The following is a 19,301-nucleotide window of genomic DNA, read 5'->3' on the forward strand; positions in this document are numbered from 1 at the left end:
GTGTTTTGAGGAAAGGAAACGTTTTTGAGGAAAGGAAAGGGCCCAGTCGCTCTCAGACCTCGACAAAGCGGTGGACACCTCAACCCCGCCTTAAAAATTTTGGGATCCATTTTGTGACCCATGACTCGGCTTTTTTTGTGACCTATGGCTCAGCGCATTGTTTTGAGACTCACATTGTGACCAATGACTCAGCACTTTTTGCGACCCATTTTGTGTCCATGACTTATGATCATGACTTTGATGAACACGACTCAACTCCTCCCTCATGCATTGACTCCTGTCATGACCACAATGAATATGATTCCGGTCATGACTCGTGACTTCGGACTGATCACTCAATTACTGACTCACATGACCATGACAATGATCTGACACTCTACATATCATTCGTCATAAACTTTCAATCATGACTACTCTACACTAGCTGATGGCGTCATATCATGCGACACATTTTGCGTCCACTTTTGGGGGACACGCCATCTGCAATCAAAGGCTAGCAATGCTTTCGCACTAATAATTGTCTGAAAACCAAGCCCGAGAACGCATTTGCCAGCTGGTTCTGTAGTGTAGTGGTTATCACGTTCGCTTTACACGCGAAAGGTCCCCGGTTCGATCCCGGGCGGAACCACGGTTTTCTTTTTTCTTTCTGTATGGCTGATAGACAAGCAATGTCAGCTGCTTACTCTGGTATTATAGCAATACCGACCTCTAATGAATATGTAAATAACGAATTAAGAGAAGCATCATTGCGAAATCTGGCCATCGATGCAGTTCCAGTGCATGCGTAATACGTGATATTTGGGATCATCAAGCTGCATGTAGTCGTGACTTCAAGCAAAAATGCCTTACCGGACACATGTGAAGTAAAGCAGTGGGGGTTTCTCTTCTTTGGAGCTACACCGCATTTCCCGATAGCGGCGGCGTTCCTGTTTTTATTTTACGTTCGATATTCAAGACATTAATAACTCCTGTCTGATGATCCTTTATCGATTGATTAACCTTCAAGAGCATCATGATGGCAGCATTTTTTTCAACAAACTGCTGCGCGGAATTAACCCTGCAATACTACAAGCATAAGCCTGCATGCATTTCGTGATGTGCGTAATATTGTCTAACCAGGTCAGAGACACACTCTGGCAAATTACAGCATCTCACATACCACTACATAGGTTGGAATTAAACCTAACCTTGGAGAAGCTTCTTTCGAGGGCACTCTTGGTCTGCGTGAAGGAAAGAAAATTCTGGGAGCTAACGAAATATGTAGGGGAAAGAAAAGCTTGAGTGTCCGGACTTAAGACATGAAGGATGGCTAATACTTCACAACTTTGAAAAAGCTACAACAATCGATATCTTCCAATCAATAATTATTTTCTTGCCTGTTTTTCTGCTACAGACTACAGGTAAGCATGCAGGTATGCAGAATTTTCAGCTTTCGGTTAACGCCATAGCCATCATACATGCAACGCACTGTACACTTTACTGACGAACTCAAAACAAATACCACTACACGCATATGTGTCGTGTTCGTCGGTAAATTACATAGCACGTTTCATGTACGATGTACAACCATATAGGTCCAGTTCCGGTACTTTTATTTGTCATACCCATGTTGCTTAGCCGTACTGCTCTGGCGAAAGGCAGAGATGCTAGCGGCATTTCGCTGATAGTTTTGAATGATAAACATTCCCGTCTTTCTAAATTTGAATAATCATTTTGGAAAGTTACAAACATGGCACCAAGCTTGAAGATGGCATCCAAAGCACTAGTTCCAAATTATTACCTACTTTCACTTACCTTTACTGTTTTGAAATGCACATCTGGTATTTAGCTGCAATGAACCTGCCTAGACTACTCGATCAAAATTTTCGCTAAAATACAGCATGGTTTCAGAACGGAAGTTTGTTGAAGGCAGTTCTCTCTAGATATCAAAGCTAATACTTTATTCGTTATTGTACTTCCAAAACCACTCAGTGCTGAGTGTTGTTGCATGTCAATTCAGCTTGTGCGATAATAAATCTGAAAATGTTTAAAGCTGAGGAAACAACACACTGTTCCAACTGGTATTCATTCGGTGCCGTTAGAAGTAACATCCCTTCTGTTTCATGAATCAGCACTGCGGCCGCTTTATTGTCATTTGTTTTTGTGAATCTTATTTTCTGCAACGTTTAATAGAAATAGCAAGCCATTTTTTGATGCCTGTTTTGTACACCGGAATGTCTAATCTGAGTGAGTGCGCACAGCTGCAGGATGGGCTTGGTCGCGTCGCGTAGTGGTGTCGGGAGATTGTGACACCGAAAGCTCAAAACTGCACTCATGTGCGCTGAAAACAAAACATGAACAAGTTAACAGAAGCTGTTCACCCAGTAATGAAAACATTAGCACACATATTTTGAATAACTGCTGTTCACCCCAGGTCCACCCAAGATCATATGTGATCCGAATAAGCTAGCAGCCTCGTCAGCAGGGCCTGAAAGGCTTTCGGCTGCAACGAAAGAAGAAAGGGAATTTTAATGAAAGAAAGGCGGAGAGGTCGGCCGGTGGTAACAGGGCCCTGGCCTGCTACTACACACAGGGGAAAGGGAAGAGGAGGAAAAGGAAAGTGTGAATGAAGGCTGATGATGGCATAATACAATGAGTTTCACGGGTGATCTCTATGCACACGCACACACACACACACACACACACACAACACTGGCTGGCGCTCGCATCGCGGTTACTGGACACACATAAAACTCAAAACTGGTGTCTGCAACACAACACCGACACATGTCATTAACCATGTAGGTTGTGCACAGGCGGTCACAAACGAGTATCCAGGCCTGTTTCACACAAAAAGTTGAGCAGGGCTTTTGTCACACGCCACCAATCAGAACGTCTCGTCCTTGCGCCCAGAAGAGTTTCCTCAGAGAGAGGGCGAGAGTCCAGGTTTTTCACGGTCGCCTCCAATGTTGTTCTTTCAGAAGTATACTTCGGGCACGCGCAAAGAAGGTGTCCAATAGTCTCTGGTGTGTTGCACTGTGCGCAATTTGGGTGAATTTCGATGCCGATCTTGTGAAGATAGTGTTTGGTGTAGGCAACGCCAAGCCGTAGCCGGTGGAGTAAAGTCCCATGACGTCGCACCACCACAGATGGGAAATGTAATCGTGAGCCAGCGTCAAGCTTACACACGCGGTCCTGTTGATGACTCGGATCATGCCAGTGCGACTGCATTGCCGCCTGCATTAAATGCGCCAACAAGGCTCCAATGTCTGATCTTGAAAAGGCTATCTCAATGAAAGCACCATCACTATGTGCCATCCGAGCCTCGGCGTCAGCACGCTCGTTTCCCGCTATGCCGCAATGGCTCGGTATCCATTGAAACTTTATGATATGGCCGCGGTGGAAAGCCTCGGCTAACAAAAGCACAATCTGTTGAACCAGCTGCTCGCATGCTCTTGGTTTTAGATAAGTTTGTACGACCTGTAATGCCGATCTCGAGTCGCAGAATATAGTCCATTGCTGCGCTGGCTGGTGACCAATATAAAGGACGGCTTCTCGTATGGCTGCCAATTCGGTTGCCGTAGAGGACGTTTTGTGCATGAGCCTGAAACGGTGACATGAGGCATTTCCTGGCACTATCACCGCTGCAGCTGAAGAAGTGGTCGTAACGGATCCGTCCACGAAAACATGCTGGGTGTTAGTATACATAGATGTAATGTATGACAGCGCCAGCTGTTTCAGTCCGACTGTTGGAATGTGCGTTTTCTTTGTTATCCCTGGGATTGTTGTCCGTATAGATGGTTTTGGTACTGCCCAAAGTGGCATCTCCGCAATCTGGTGTGGCGCGTAGTTCGAAGGCAGCGCATTGCGCTGCATCCAAAGGGCTCTGGAAAAGGCTGCATCTGGACGCACCGCACTAATGTTAGTCAGGGGGTGATGACGATGCCTGGTCAGATGCCGCAAATGCACACGAAGTGGCTCCTGTTGGAAATAAATTCGTGCTGGGCAGGCGCGGGCCTCATAAAATGTGCCCCATGTAGAAGTTTTACATGGCAAACCCAAGCATACTCTTAAAGCACGAGCCTGCGCGCTTTCAAGCACACGCAGGCCTGATAGTCTGACCCCCGAGAGAACGGGTGCACTGTATCTGAGAAGGCCGACTACCAGCGCCTGGTACACGTGTAGTAAAGATCGCTCAGAGGGACCCCAACATTTTCCTGCCATACACCGCACAATGCTTGCAAAGCTGTCGAGCTTTTTCTTGAGCACAGAAATGTGCTTCGTCCAGGACAGGTCACGGTCTATCGTAACACCTAAGAATTTGTGATGTGTTACGTATGGAACAATTTGCCCATCGATTGTGACCGGATACCACGCCATTATCTTGCGTGTGAAAGCCAATGTTACGCTTTTAGTTGGCGAAAGTTCAAGCCCCTGACGGCGCAAGTACGCAGACGTAATGGACACCGAACGCTGCAATCTTGCTTGCACTTGGGGACGCGTGACACTTGATGTCCAGATGCAAATATCGTCTGCGTAGGCGGATATTGAAACAGTCTTCGGTAGTTGTTTGAAAAGGCCAATGAGCACGAGATTGAACAACGTTGGACTGAGCACTCCTCCCTGAGGAACACCACAAGCAACATGATGATCTGCTGTGTCACCTTCAAGAGTCTCCATGTAGACTGTCCGGTTTGTCAAATAGCTTGCAATCCAATTGTGTAGACGTCCGCCTATACCACATTCTTCGAGTGCATTTAGTACTGCATCATGCTGAACATTATCGAATGCGCCCTTTATGTCGAGGAAAAGAGCAGCAGTCAACCTGTGACGGCGTTTTTCATGTTCTACCGTTGACACGAGATCAATTACACTGTCGATGGCAGACCGGCCTTTGCGGAAACCCGTCATTGTGGAAGGGTATAGCCCATGTTTTTCAAGGAACCATTCTAGACGGGTTAGCACCATACGCTCCATCGTCTTGCCAATACAACTTGCCAGAGCTACTGGTCTGTAGGATGTTAATGTGAGTGGCGATTTCCCTGGTTTGAGCAAGGCCACAATGCGGCTTCTTTTCCACTGCTGTGGTACAGTGGCAGAGGCCCAAGAGTGGTTGAACAATGTTAAGAGGGCTTCCATTACCTGTGGGCCTAGATGACGAAGCGCATTGTATGTTATTCCATCAGGTCCTGGGGATGAAGGATGCGTGTTACCAACGTAAGCAAGGAGGTTAAAGTATTCAGCTACGGATAGTGTCTTAGCCTTATTTTACAGTACGCCAACTATGTTTGAGATAGGTCTCTTCGCATGCACCTTGTAGCTGTAATTGGTGTCCATTCTATCCATTCTCGGCTTCTCCCTGCGAGGTGGGATCGACTGCATAACACGACCACGCAGAAAAGGAGTTGAGCTGTTAAGCTGGATTTATCTGTCTATAAAAAACAATGCCCTTCGCCTCAAGTTTTTCACCTGAGTACGAAACTAAAATTCAACTGAGATGATTCACTCTCCCCCTCTCCCCATATCAATAATTGAGTTTTTATCGCTGTTTCAAAGTTCTACCGTGGGCGTCTAGAAATATTGATTTGTTTCAAATATTACATTATCCACGCCACTCCTCCCCTTCCTTTGCATTAATATTTTTGAACGATGCTCGCGGGTTCAAGAAGTAAAGAATGGCATTTAACACAGGGTAGGCGCATCGATCGTACGGAGTAGACTCTGTTCAGGATGCCAAGCTGCCTGGAGAGGACTAATGAGGCAGCGAGTCATAATCTTTTTTCCCCCTGCAAGCTGGGTATTATGTCAAAGTATAAAAAGAGAAATGTATGTACGGAAACCTTAATGAACGAAGTGCAGCAGGAAGAAATTACAGGGCCCCTCTGCCCATGCAAGCTAAATTGCGGCCAAGTTTGTTCAAAATGAAGAGAATGACTACACAGTCTGCACTTTGACTGTCTTTTTGTGTGCCTTACGTCCCGTCTTGTTCGCGCAATTTGTACTCGTTAGAGAGTTATAGCGTATCGTTACCGTGTTTACGTTACCGTTTACCGGGCCCGGCAAACGACGTCTGCGCATGCGCCGCCACTTACCGGTCCGCAAGCACTTTACGGAATCTCTTTCAGCGTTGCGGAGAGTTAGCGTTCGCTTGTAAACAAACATGGCGGAGCCCTGCACGGCCGCTTCGGACCAAATACAGCACCGCCACCGCGTTCTTCGGCGCCATTTCTGGCTATACATGAAGGCATTCCCTTTTAATTTGCAAACTCTCACTCATACGTTGAGGTTTGAGTAACAACTAGGCCATGTTTATGAGATTATTTGCCGATTGAGCAGTTAAGCCTGACTATATGTCGTAAACATAGCCAAATAGCAATGACTACACTGGACCTCTTCAGTTTTGTGCCCAATTCAACTATTTTTCTATACTTTCACGAGTTTTTCCTCGAAAGAAAACTGATAATTCTCTTACTATATTTATCAGTAATTAGAGAAAATAAAAAGTTTATCCGGCCCGGAGTTGGCGCGCTTTAACTTACTCCTACTAGATGGCGCCACTGTGTTTGCATCCAGACACAAAAAGAAGCGACGATGCGGCACGGCAAACAGGTGTCGTAGTTGCATTTTTTACACCGCTTGCAACGCAACGTGCGCTGTGGATGCAAGCTTACTGAGGTCTACTTAGTGAAAATCTCTACGGGCGAGGGTAGGCAAAGGTGTCTAGCTTCACGGGCACATTTGAAAAGCCGCTGAGTCGGCTGTTAGCTGAAGTGTAGTCGGTACGTCTTTATATGCAGAGAAAAAGATTATTAAAGTGGCATCTCACTTCTAAGAAATTATTGCAATGCATCCGTATTTTTTTTATTAAAAGCTGGGCATGCGCCATCATCATCACTCGTTTTAGAATTACGGTAACTTGTTACGGGAGAGACGGTACGCTAAAACAATTTCTGGCGTGCGCCGCGCTAACCTGAAAGTCCGGCGTCCGGTAACACGGCAAACGGTAACGTAAACCCGGTAACGATATGCTATAACTCTCTAAAGATCTCGACATGTCGGTGAACCCCTCAACCCCGCCTTAAACTTTGTTTTACTTATTGTGTGTCCCGTGACACGGCACTTTCTTCTTTCTTTTGCGGCCACGAATTAAGTTTATTGCTCTTGCTACCGCTAGTGATATTCGTTGCTCATGGGAATATGTCAAAGGCGGCAGCTAAATAATTGCTGCAAACAGATCCCCTAGAGTTGCATTGCCAGCTGGTTGCTAAACGTCACTGGTGGCGGAAAAACAATTCTGAGGGCAGTGCACGTTAAAGATCCCCAGGTGGTCGAAATTATTCCGGAGCCCTCCACTACGGCACCTCTTTCTTCCTTTCTTCTTTCACTCGATCCCTCCTTTATCCCGTCCCTTACGGCATTGTTAAGGTGTCCAACGATATATGAGACAGATACTGCGCCAATTCCTTTACCCAAAAACCAGTTATTATTAGAGAGCTTTAGTTTCGCGTACGCAGAGGCTTCACGTACGTAGAGCTCTTATGGGTGACCAGTGCGCATGCGCAGAACGCAAAGGGTATGGGCGAGTCTCACGTACGTACGTGAGGTTCGGATTTTTATGTTGCGGTCTTTGCGTTGCTTGCGTACGCAGCGTTGTCAAACATGGCGGCGCCCTGCCCCCCGCTTCACAGCGATAACAGCTTCGTCGCTAATCCATCGACGCGATATCGTGTTCTAAACTGTTGTATTCGCCTTCGATTTGCCCATTCTTACCCTCGCATAAGGTTTCAAGCGACAAATAGCTTTTGTCTTTCAGACAGAAGGGCGATTTTTCAGCTGTTAAGCCTGACGAAGCAGCGTTGGTCGTCGTCATAGCAACCGTCTCGCTATGAATGGCTTGGCTTAAAGACTTGCCTTGGATGATTTAGGCTACAACCAGTGTCTGTGTTTCTTAGTAGATGGCGCTAGGCGTAACGCGCGGCTTGTTTCGCGCACGTGTAACTATAAGGGTTTCAAACCACCTGCGTGCAGGCTACGTAGACTCCTCACGTTTGCGTACGTGAACCCTCTACGTACGTGAAACTAAAACTCTCTGCTATTATTACCACTTGAGTCTGCTTACGTGGAGGAATGCGAAATCATGTGTTTTGAGGAAAGGAAACGTTTTTGAGGAAAGGAAAGGGCCCAGTCGCTCTCAGACCTCGACAAAGCGGTGGACACCTCAACCCCGCCTTAAAAATTTTGGGATCCATTTTGTGACCCATGACTCGGCTTTTTTTGTGACCTATGGCTCAGCGCATTGTTTTGAGACTCACATTGTGACCAATGACTCAGCACTTTTTGCGACCCATTTTGTGTCCATGACTTATGATCATGACTTTGATGAACACGACTCAACTCCTCCCTCATGCATTGACTCCTGTCATGACCACAATGAATATGATTCCGGTCATGACTCGTGACTTCGGACTGATCACTCAATTACTGACTCACATGACCATGACAATGATCTGACACTCTACATATCATTCGTCATAAACTTTCAATCATGACTACTCTACACTAGCTGATGGCGTCATATCATGCGACACATTTTGCGTCCACTTTTGGGGGACACGCCATCTGCAATCAAAGGCTAGCAATGCTTTCGCACTAATAATTGTCTGAAAACCAAGCCCGAGAACGCATTTGCCAGCTGGTTCTGTAGTGTAGTGGTTATCACGTTCGCTTTACACGCGAAAGGTCCCCGGTTCGATCCCGGGCGGAACCACGGTTTTCTTTTTTCTTTCTGTATGGCTGATAGACAAGCAATGTCAGCTGCTTACTCTGGTATTATAGCAATACCGACCTCTAATGAATATGTAAATAACGAATTAAGAGAAGCATCATTGCGAAATCTGGCCATCGATGCAGTTCCAGTGCATGCGTAATACGTGATATTTGGGATCATCAAGCTGCATGTAGTCGTGACTTCAAGCAAAAATGCCTTACCGGACACATGTGAAGTAAAGCAGTGGGGGTTTCTCTTCTTTGGAGCTACACCGCATTTCCCGATAGCGGCGGCGTTCCTGTTTTTATTTTACGTTCGATATTCAAGACATTAATAACTCCTGTCTGATGATCCTTTATCGATTGATTAACCTTCAAGAGCATCATGATGGCAGCATTTTTTTCAACAAACTGCTGCGCGGAATTAACCCTGCAATACTACAAGCATAAGCCTGCATGCATTTCGTGATGTGCGTAATATTGTCTAACCAGGTCAGAGACACACTCTGGCAAATTACAGCATCTCACATACCACTACATAGGTTGGAATTAAACCTAACCTTGGAGAAGCTTCTTTCGAGGGCACTCTTGGTCTGCGTGAAGGAAAGAAAATTCTGGGAGCTAACGAAATATGTAGGGGAAAGAAAAGCTTGAGTGTCCGGACTTAAGACATGAAGGATGGCTAATACTTCACAACTTTGAAAAAGCTACAACAATCGATATCTTCCAATCAATAATTATTTTCTTGCCTGTTTTTCTGCTACAGACTACAGGTAAGCATGCAGGTATGCAGAATTTTCAGCTTTCGGTTAACGCCATAGCCATCATACATGCAACGCACTGTACACTTTACTGACGAACTCAAAACAAATACCACTACACGCATATGTGTCGTGTTCGTCGGTAAATTACATAGCACGTTTCATGTACGATGTACAACCATATAGGTCCAGTTCCGGTACTTTTATTTGTCATACCCATGTTGCTTAGCCGTACTGCTCTGGCGAAAGGCAGAGATGCTAGCGGCATTTCGCTGATAGTTTTGAATGATAAACATTCCCGTCTTTCTAAATTTGAATAATCATTTTGGAAAGTTACAAACATGGCACCAAGCTTGAAGATGGCATCCAAAGCACTAGTTCCAAATTATTACCTACTTTCACTTACCTTTACTGTTTTGAAATGCACATCTGGTATTTAGCTGCAATGAACCTGCCTAGACTACTCGATCAAAATTTTCGCTAAAATACAGCATGGTTTCAGAACGGAAGTTTGTTGAAGGCAGTTCTCTCTAGATATCAAAGCTAATACTTTATTCGTTATTGTACTTCCAAAACCACTCAGTGCTGAGTGTTGTTGCATGTCAATTCAGCTTGTGCGATAATAAATCTGAAAATGTTTAAAGCTGAGGAAACAACACACTGTTCCAACTGGTATTCATTCGGTGCCGTTAGAAGTAACATCCCTTCTGTTTCATGAATCAGCACTGCGGCCGCTTTATTGTCATTTGTTTTTGTGAATCTTATTTTCTGCAACGTTTAATAGAAATAGCAAGCCATTTTTTGATGCCTGTTTTGTACACCGGAATGTCTAATCTGAGTGAGTGCGCACAGCTGCAGGATGGGCTTGGTCGCGTCGCGTAGTGGTGTCGGGAGATTGTGACACCGAAAGCTCAAAACTGCACTCATGTGCGCTGAAAACAAAACATGAACAAGTTAACAGAAGCTGTTCACCCAGTAATGAAAACATTAGCACACATATTTTGAATAACTGCTGTTCACCCCAGGTCCACCCAAGATCATATGTGATCCGAATAAGCTAGCAGCCTCGTCAGCAGGGCCTGAAAGGCTTTCGGCTGCAACGAAAGAAGAAAGGGAATTTTAATGAAAGAAAGGCGGAGAGGTCGGCCGGTGGTAACAGGGCCCTGGCCTGCTACTACACACAGGGGAAAGGGAAGAGGAGGAAAAGGAAAGTGTGAATGAAGGCTGATGATGGCATAATACAATGAGTTTCACGGGTGATCTCTATGCACACGCACACACACACACACACACACACACACACAACACTGGCTGGCGCTCGCATCGCGGTTACTGGACACACATAAAACTCAAAACTGGTGTCTGCAACACAACACCGACACATGTCATTAACCATGTAGGTTGTGCACAGGCGGTCACAAACGAGTATCCAGGCCTGTTTCACACAAAAAGTTGAGCAGGGCTTTTGTCACACGCCACCAATCAGAACGTCTCGTCCTTGCGCCCAGAAGAGTTTCCTCAGAGAGAGGGCGAGAGTCCAGGTTTTTCACGGTCGCCTCCAATGTTGTTCTTTCAGAAGTATACTTCGGGCACGCGCAAAGAAGGTGTCCAATAGTCTCTGGTGTGTTGCACTGTGCGCAATTTGGGTGAATTTCGATGCCGATCTTGTGAAGATAGTGTTTGGTGTAGGCAACGCCAAGCCGTAGCCGGTGGAGTAAAGTCCCATGACGTCGCACCACCACAGATGGGAAATGTAATCGTGAGCCAGCGTCAAGCTTACACACGCGGTCCTGTTGATGACTCGGATCATGCCAGTGCGACTGCATTGCCGCCTGCATTAAATGCGCCAACAAGGCTCCAATGTCTGATCTTGAAAAGGCTATCTCAATGAAAGCACCATCACTATGTGCCATCCGAGCCTCGGCGTCAGCACGCTCGTTTCCCGCTATGCCGCAATGGCTCGGTATCCATTGAAACTTTATGATATGGCCGCGGTGGAAAGCCTCGGCTAACAAAAGCACAATCTGTTGAACCAGCTGCTCGCATGCTCTTGGTTTTAGATAAGTTTGTACGACCTGTAATGCCGATCTCGAGTCGCAGAATATAGTCCATTGCTGCGCTGGCTGGTGACCAATATAAAGGACGGCTTCTCGTATGGCTGCCAATTCGGTTGCCGTAGAGGACGTTTTGTGCATGAGCCTGAAACGGTGACATGAGGCATTTCCTGGCACTATCACCGCTGCAGCTGAAGAAGTGGTCGTAACGGATCCGTCCACGAAAACATGCTGGGTGTTAGTATACATAGATGTAATGTATGACAGCGCCAGCTGTTTCAGTCCGACTGTTGGAATGTGCGTTTTCTTTGTTATCCCTGGGATTGTTGTCCGTATAGATGGTTTTGGTACTGCCCAAAGTGGCATCTCCGCAATCTGGTGTGGCGCGTAGTTCGAAGGCAGCGCATTGCGCTGCATCCAAAGGGCTCTGGAAAAGGCTGCATCTGGACGCACCGCACTAATGTTAGTCAGGGGGTGATGACGATGCCTGGTCAGATGCCGCAAATGCACACGAAGTGGCTCCTGTTGGAAATAAATTCGTGCTGGGCAGGCGCGGGCCTCATAAAATGTGCCCCATGTAGAAGTTTTACATGGCAAACCCAAGCATACTCTTAAAGCACGAGCCTGCGCGCTTTCAAGCACACGCAGGCCTGATAGTCTGACCCCCGAGAGAACGGGTGCACTGTATCTGAGAAGGCCGACTACCAGCGCCTGGTACACGTGTAGTAAAGATCGCTCAGAGGGACCCCAACATTTTCCTGCCATACACCGCACAATGCTTGCAAAGCTGTCGAGCTTTTTCTTGAGCACAGAAATGTGCTTCGTCCAGGACAGGTCACGGTCTATCGTAACACCTAAGAATTTGTGATGTGTTACGTATGGAACAATTTGCCCATCGATTGTGACCGGATACCACGCCATTATCTTGCGTGTGAAAGCCAATGTTACGCTTTTAGTTGGCGAAAGTTCAAGCCCCTGACGGCGCAAGTACGCAGACGTAATGGACACCGAACGCTGCAATCTTGCTTGCACTTGGGGACGCGTGACACTTGATGTCCAGATGCAAATATCGTCTGCGTAGGCGGATATTGAAACAGTCTTCGGTAGTTGTTTGAAAAGGCCAATGAGCACGAGATTGAACAACGTTGGACTGAGCACTCCTCCCTGAGGAACACCACAAGCAACATGATGATCTGCTGTGTCACCTTCAAGAGTCTCCATGTAGACTGTCCGGTTTGTCAAATAGCTTGCAATCCAATTGTGTAGACGTCCGCCTATACCACATTCTTCGAGTGCATTTAGTACTGCATCATGCTGAACATTATCGAATGCGCCCTTTATGTCGAGGAAAAGAGCAGCAGTCAACCTGTGACGGCGTTTTTCATGTTCTACCGTTGACACGAGATCAATTACACTGTCGATGGCAGACCGGCCTTTGCGGAAACCCGTCATTGTGGAAGGGTATAGCCCATGTTTTTCAAGGAACCATTCTAGACGGGTTAGCACCATACGCTCCATCGTCTTGCCAATACAACTTGCCAGAGCTACTGGTCTGTAGGATGTTAATGTGAGTGGCGATTTCCCTGGTTTGAGCAAGGCCACAATGCGGCTTCTTTTCCACTGCTGTGGTACAGTGGCAGAGGCCCAAGAGTGGTTGAACAATGTTAAGAGGGCTTCCATTACCTGTGGGCCTAGATGACGAAGCGCATTGTATGTTATTCCATCAGGTCCTGGGGATGAAGGATGCGTGTTACCAACGTAAGCAAGGAGGTTAAAGTATTCAGCTACGGATAGTGTCTTAGCCTTATTTTACAGTACGCCAACTATGTTTGAGATAGGTCTCTTCGCATGCACCTTGTAGCTGTAATTGGTGTCCATTCTATCCATTCTCGGCTTCTCCCTGCGAGGTGGGATCGACTGCATAACACGACCACGCAGAAAAGGAGTTGAGCTGTTAAGCTGGATTTATCTGTCTATAAAAAACAATGCCCTTCGCCTCAAGTTTTTCACCTGAGTACGAAACTAAAATTCAACTGAGATGATTCACTCTCCCCCTCTCCCCATATCAATAATTGAGTTTTTATCGCTGTTTCAAAGTTCTACCGTGGGCGTCTAGAAATATTGATTTGTTTCAAATATTACATTATCCACGCCACTCCTCCCCTTCCTTTGCATTAATATTTTTGAACGATGCTCGCGGGTTCAAGAAGTAAAGAATGGCATTTAACACAGGGTAGGCGCATCGATCGTACGGAGTAGACTCTGTTCAGGATGCCAAGCTGCCTGGAGAGGACTAATGAGGCAGCGAGTCATAATCTTTTTTCCCCCTGCAAGCTGGGTATTATGTCAAAGTATAAAAAGAGAAATGTATGTACGGAAACCTTAATGAACGAAGTGCAGCAGGAAGAAATTACAGGGCCCCTCTGCCCATGCAAGCTAAATTGCGGCCAAGTTTGTTCAAAATGAAGAGAATGACTACACAGTCTGCACTTTGACTGTCTTTTTGTGTGCCTTACGTCCCGTCTTGTTCGCGCAATTTGTACTCGTTAGAGAGTTATAGCGTATCGTTACCGTGTTTACGTTACCGTTTACCGGGCCCGGCAAACGACGTCTGCGCATGCGCCGCCACTTACCGGTCCGCAAGCACTTTACGGAATCTCTTTCAGCGTTGCGGAGAGTTAGCGTTCGCTTGTAAACAAACATGGCGGAGCCCTGCACGGCCGCTTCGGACCAAATACAGCACCGCCACCGCGTTCTTCGGCGCCATTTCTGGCTATACATGAAGGCATTCCCTTTTAATTTGCAAACTCTCACTCATACGTTGAGGTTTGAGTAACAACTAGGCCATGTTTATGAGATTATTTGCCGATTGAGCAGTTAAGCCTGACTATATGTCGTAAACATAGCCAAATAGCAATGACTACACTGGACCTCTTCAGTTTTGTGCCCAATTCAACTATTTTTCTATACTTTCACGAGTTTTTCCTCGAAAGAAAACTGATAATTCTCTTACTATATTTATCAGTAATTAGAGAAAATAAAAAGTTTATCCGGCCCGGACTTGGCGCGCTTTAACTTACTCCTACTAGATGGCGCCACTGTGTTTGCATCCAGACACAAAAAGAAGCGACGATGCGGCACGGCAAACAGGTGTCGTAGTTGCATTTTTTACACCGCTTGCAACGCAACGTGCGCTGTGGATGCAAGCTTACTGAGGTCTACTTAGTGAAAATCTCTACGGGCGAGGGTAGGCAAAGGTGTCTAGCTTCACGGGCACATTTGAAAAGCCGCTGAGTCGGCTGTTAGCTGAAGTGTAGTCGGTACGTCTTTATATGCAGAGAAAAAGATTATTAAAGTGGCATCTCACTTCTAAGAAATTATTGCAATGCATCCGTATTTTTTTTATTAAAAGCTGGGCATGCGCCATCATCATCACTCGTTTTAGAATTACGGTAACTTGTTACGGGAGAGACGGTACGCTAAAACAATTTCTGGCGTGCGCCGCGCTAACCTGAAAGTCCGGCGTCCGGTAACACGGCAAACGGTAACGTAAACCCGGTAACGATATGCTATAACTCTCTAAAGATCTCGACATGTCGGTGAACCCCTCAACCCCGCCTTAAACTTTGTTTTACTTATTCTGTGTCCCGTGACACGGCACTTTCTTCTTTCTTTTGCGGCCACGAATTACGTTTATTGCTCTTGCTACCGCTAGTGATATTCGTTGCTCATGGCAATATGTCAAAGGCGGCAGCTAAATGATTGCTGCAAACAGATCCCCTAGAGTTGCATTGCCAGCTGGTTGCTAAACGTCACTGGTGGCGGAAAAACAATTCTGAGGGCAGTGCACGTTAAAGATCCCCAGGTGGTCGAAATTATTCCGGAGCCCTCCACTACGGCACCTCTTTCTTCCTTTCTTCTTTCACTCGATCCCTCCTTTATCCCGTCCCTTACGGCATTGTTAAGGTGTCCAACGATATATGAGACAGATACTGCGCCGATTCCTTTACCCAAAAACCAGTTATTATTAGAGAGTTTTAGTTTCGCGTACGCAGAGGCTTCACGTACGTAGAGCTCTTATGGGTGACCAGTGCGCATGCGCAGAACGCAAAGGGTATGCGCGAGTCTCACGTACATACGTGACGTTCAGATTTTTACGTTGCGGTCTTTGCGTTGCTTGCGTACGCAGCGTTGTCAAACATGGCGGCGCCCTGCCCCCCGCTTCACAGCGATAACAGCTTCGTCGCTAATCCATCGACGCGATATCGTGTTCTAAACTGTTGTATTCGCCTTCGATTTGCCCATTCTTACCCTCGCATAAGGTTTCAAGCGACAAATAGCTTTTGTCTTTCAGACAGAAGGGCGATTTTTCAGCTGTTAAGCCTGACGAAGCAGCGTTGGTCGTCGTCATAGCAACCGTCTCGCTATGAATGGGTTGTCTTAAAGACTTGCCTTGGATGATTTAGGCTACAACCAGTGTCTGTGTTTCTTAGTAGATGGCGCTAGGCGTAACGCGCGGCTTGTTTCGCGCACGTGTAACTATAAGGGTTTCAAACCACCTGCGTGCAGGCTACGTAGACTCCTCACGTTTGCGTACGTGAACCCTCTACGTACGTGAAACTAAAACTCTCTGCTATTATTACCACTTCAGTCTGCTTACGTGGAGGAATGCGAAATCATGTGTTTTGAGGAAAGGAAACGTTTTTGAGGAAAGGAAAGGGCCCAGTCGCTCTCAGACCTCGACAAAGCGGTGGACACCTCAACCCCGCCTTAAAAATTTTGGGATCCATTTTGTGACCCATGACTCGGCTTTTTTTGTGACCTATGGCTCAGCGCATTGTTTTGAGACTCACATTGTGACCAATGACTCAGCACTTTTTGCGACCCATTTTGTGTCCATGACTTATGATCATGACTTTGATGAACACGACTCAACTCCTCCCTCATGCATTGACTCCTGTCATGACCACAATGAATATGATTCCGGTCATGACTCGTGACTTCGGACTGATCACTCAATTACTGACTCACATGACCATGACAATGATCTGACACTCTACATATCATTCGTCATAAACTTTCAATCATGACTACTCTACACTAGCTGATGGCGTCATATCATGCGACACATTTTGCGTCCACTTTTGGGGGACACGCCATCTGCAATCAAAGGCTAGCAATGCTTTCGCACTAATAATTGTCTGAAAACCAAGCCCGTGAACGCATTTGCCAGCTGGTTCTGTAGTGTAGTGGTTATCACGTTCGCTTTACACGCGAAAGGTCCCCGGTTCGATCCCGGGCGGAACCACAGTTTTCTTTTTTCTTTTTTTTTATGGCTGATAGACAAGCAATGTCAGCTGCTTACTCTGGTATTATAGCAATACCGACCTATAATGAAGATGTAAATAACAAATTAAGAGAAGCATCATTGCAAAATCTGGCCATCGATGCAGTTCCAGTGCATGCGTAATACGTGATATTTGGGATCATCAAGCTGCATGTAGTCGTGACTTCAAGCAAAAATGCCTTACCGGACACATGTGAAGTAAAGCAGTAGGGGTTTCTCTTCTTTGGAGCTACACCGCATTTCCCGATAGCGGCGGCGTTCCTGTTTTTATTTTACGTTCGATATTCAAGACATTAATAACTCCTGTCTGATGATCCTTTATCGATTGAATAACCTTCAAGAGCATCATGATGGCAGCATTTTTTTCAACAAACTGCTGCGCGGCATTAACCCTGCAATACTACAAGCATAAGCCTGCATGCATTTCGTGATGTGCGTAATATTGTCTAACCAGGTCAGAGACACACTCTGGCAAATTACAGCATCTCACATACCACTACATAGGTTGGAATTAAACCTAACCTTGGAGAAGCTTCTTTCGAGGGCACTCTTGGTCTGCGTGAAGGAAAGAAAATTCTGGGAGCTAACGAAATATGTAGGGGAAAGAAAAGCTTGAGTGTCCGGACTTAAGACATGAAGGATGGCTAATACTTCACAACTTTGAAAAAGCTACAACAATCGATATCTTCCAATCAATAATTATTTTCTTGCCTGTTTTTCTGCTACAGACTACAGGTAAGCATGCAGGTATGCAGAATTTTCAGCTTTCGGTTAACGCCATAGCCATCATACATGCAACGCACTGTACACTTTACTGACGAACTCAAAACAAATACCACTACACGCATATGTGTCGTGTTCGTCGGTAAATTACATAGCACGTTCCATGTACGATGTACAACCATATAGGTCCAGTTCCGGTACTTTTATTTGTCATACCCATGTTGCTTAGCCGTACTGCTCTGGCGAAAGGCAGAGATGCTAGCGGCATTTCGCTGATAGTTATGAATGATAAACATTCCTGTCTTTCTAAATTTGAATAATCATTTTGGAAAGTTACAAACATGGCACCAAGCTTGAAGATGGCATCCAAAGCACTAGTTCCAAATTATTACCTACTTTCACTTACCTTTACTGTTTTGAAATGCGCATCTGGTATTTAGCTGCAATGAACCTGCCTAGACTACTCGATCAAAATTTTCGCTAAAATACAGCATGGTTTCAGAACGGAAGTTTGTTGAAGGCAGTTCTCTCTAGATATCAAAGCTAATACTTTATTCGTTATTGTACTTCCAAAACCACTCAGTGCTGAGTGTTGTTGCATGTCAATTCAGCTTGTGCGATAATAAATCTGAAAATGTTTAAAGCTGAGGAAACACACTGTTCCAACTGGTATTCATTCGGTGCCGTTAGAAGTAACATCCCTTCTGTTTCATGAATCAGCACTGCGGCCGCTTTATTGTCATCTGTTTTTGTGAATCTTATTTTCTGCAACGTTTAATAGAAATAGCAAGCCATTTTTTGATGCCTGTTTTGTACACCGGGATGTCTAATCTGAGGGACTGCGCACAGCTGCAGGATGGGCTTGGTCGCGTCGCGTAGTGGTGTCGGGAGATTGTGACACCGAAAGCTCAAAACTGCACTCATGTGCGCTGAAAACAAAACATGAACAAGTTAACAGAAGCTGTTCACCCAGTAATGAAAACGTTAGCACACATATTTTGAATAACTGCTGTTCACCCCAGGTCCACCCAAGATCATATGTGATCCGAATAAGCTAGCAGCCTCGTCAGCAGGGCCTGAAAGGCTTTCGGCTGCAACGAAATGTTACCAACGTAAGCAAGGAGGTTAAAGTATTCAGCTACGGATAGTGTCTTAGCCTTATTTTACAGTACGCCAACTATGTTTGAGATAGGTCTCTTCGCATGCACTTTGTAGCTCTAATTGGTGTCCATTCTATCCATTCTCGGCTTCTCCCTGCGAGGTGGGATCGACTGCTTAACACGACCACGCAGAAAAGGAGTTGAGCTGTTAAGCTGGATTTATCTGTCTATAAAAAACAATGCCCTTCGCCTCAAGTTTTTCACCTGAGTACGAAACTAAAATTCAACTGAGATGATTCACTCTCCCCCTCTCCCCATATCAATAATTGAGTTTTTATCGCTGTTTCAAAGTTCTACTGTGGGCGTCTAGAAATATTGATTTGTTTCAAATATTACATTATCCACGCCACTCCTCCCCTTCCTTTGCATTAATATTTTTGAACGATGCTCGCGGGTTCAAGAAGTAAAGAATGGCATTTAACACAGGGTAGGCGCATCGATCGTACGGAGTAGACTCTGTTCAGGATGCCAAGCTGCCTGGAGAGGACTAATGAGGCAGCGAGTCATAATC

At 45.8% G+C, this 19,301-nt stretch overlaps 1 protein-coding gene and 3 non-coding genes across 4 annotated transcripts in view; all 4 read left to right on the plus strand.

Moving 5' to 3' along the window:
* The window catches only part of LOC144097694 (nose resistant to fluoxetine protein 6-like), a 124,575-nt gene that overhangs the window by 56,786 nt on the left and 48,488 nt on the right, over positions 1 to 19,301 (plus strand). The window lies entirely within an intron of this gene.
* TRNAV-UAC (transfer RNA valine (anticodon UAC)) lies at positions 556 to 628 on the plus strand. Its single transcript has one exon. It is a non-coding gene; the product is annotated as a tRNA-Val (tRNA).
* TRNAV-UAC (transfer RNA valine (anticodon UAC)) lies at positions 8,674 to 8,746 on the plus strand. Its single transcript has one exon. It is a non-coding gene; the product is annotated as a tRNA-Val (tRNA).
* Positions 16,796 to 16,868, plus strand: TRNAV-UAC (transfer RNA valine (anticodon UAC)). The gene has a single exon. It is a non-coding gene; the product is annotated as a tRNA-Val (tRNA).

This window comes from Amblyomma americanum, chromosome 1, assembly GCF_052857255.1.
Source record: "Amblyomma americanum isolate KBUSLIRL-KWMA chromosome 1, ASM5285725v1, whole genome shotgun sequence".
Lineage (NCBI taxonomy): Eukaryota > Metazoa > Arthropoda > Arachnida > Ixodida > Ixodidae > Amblyomma > Amblyomma americanum.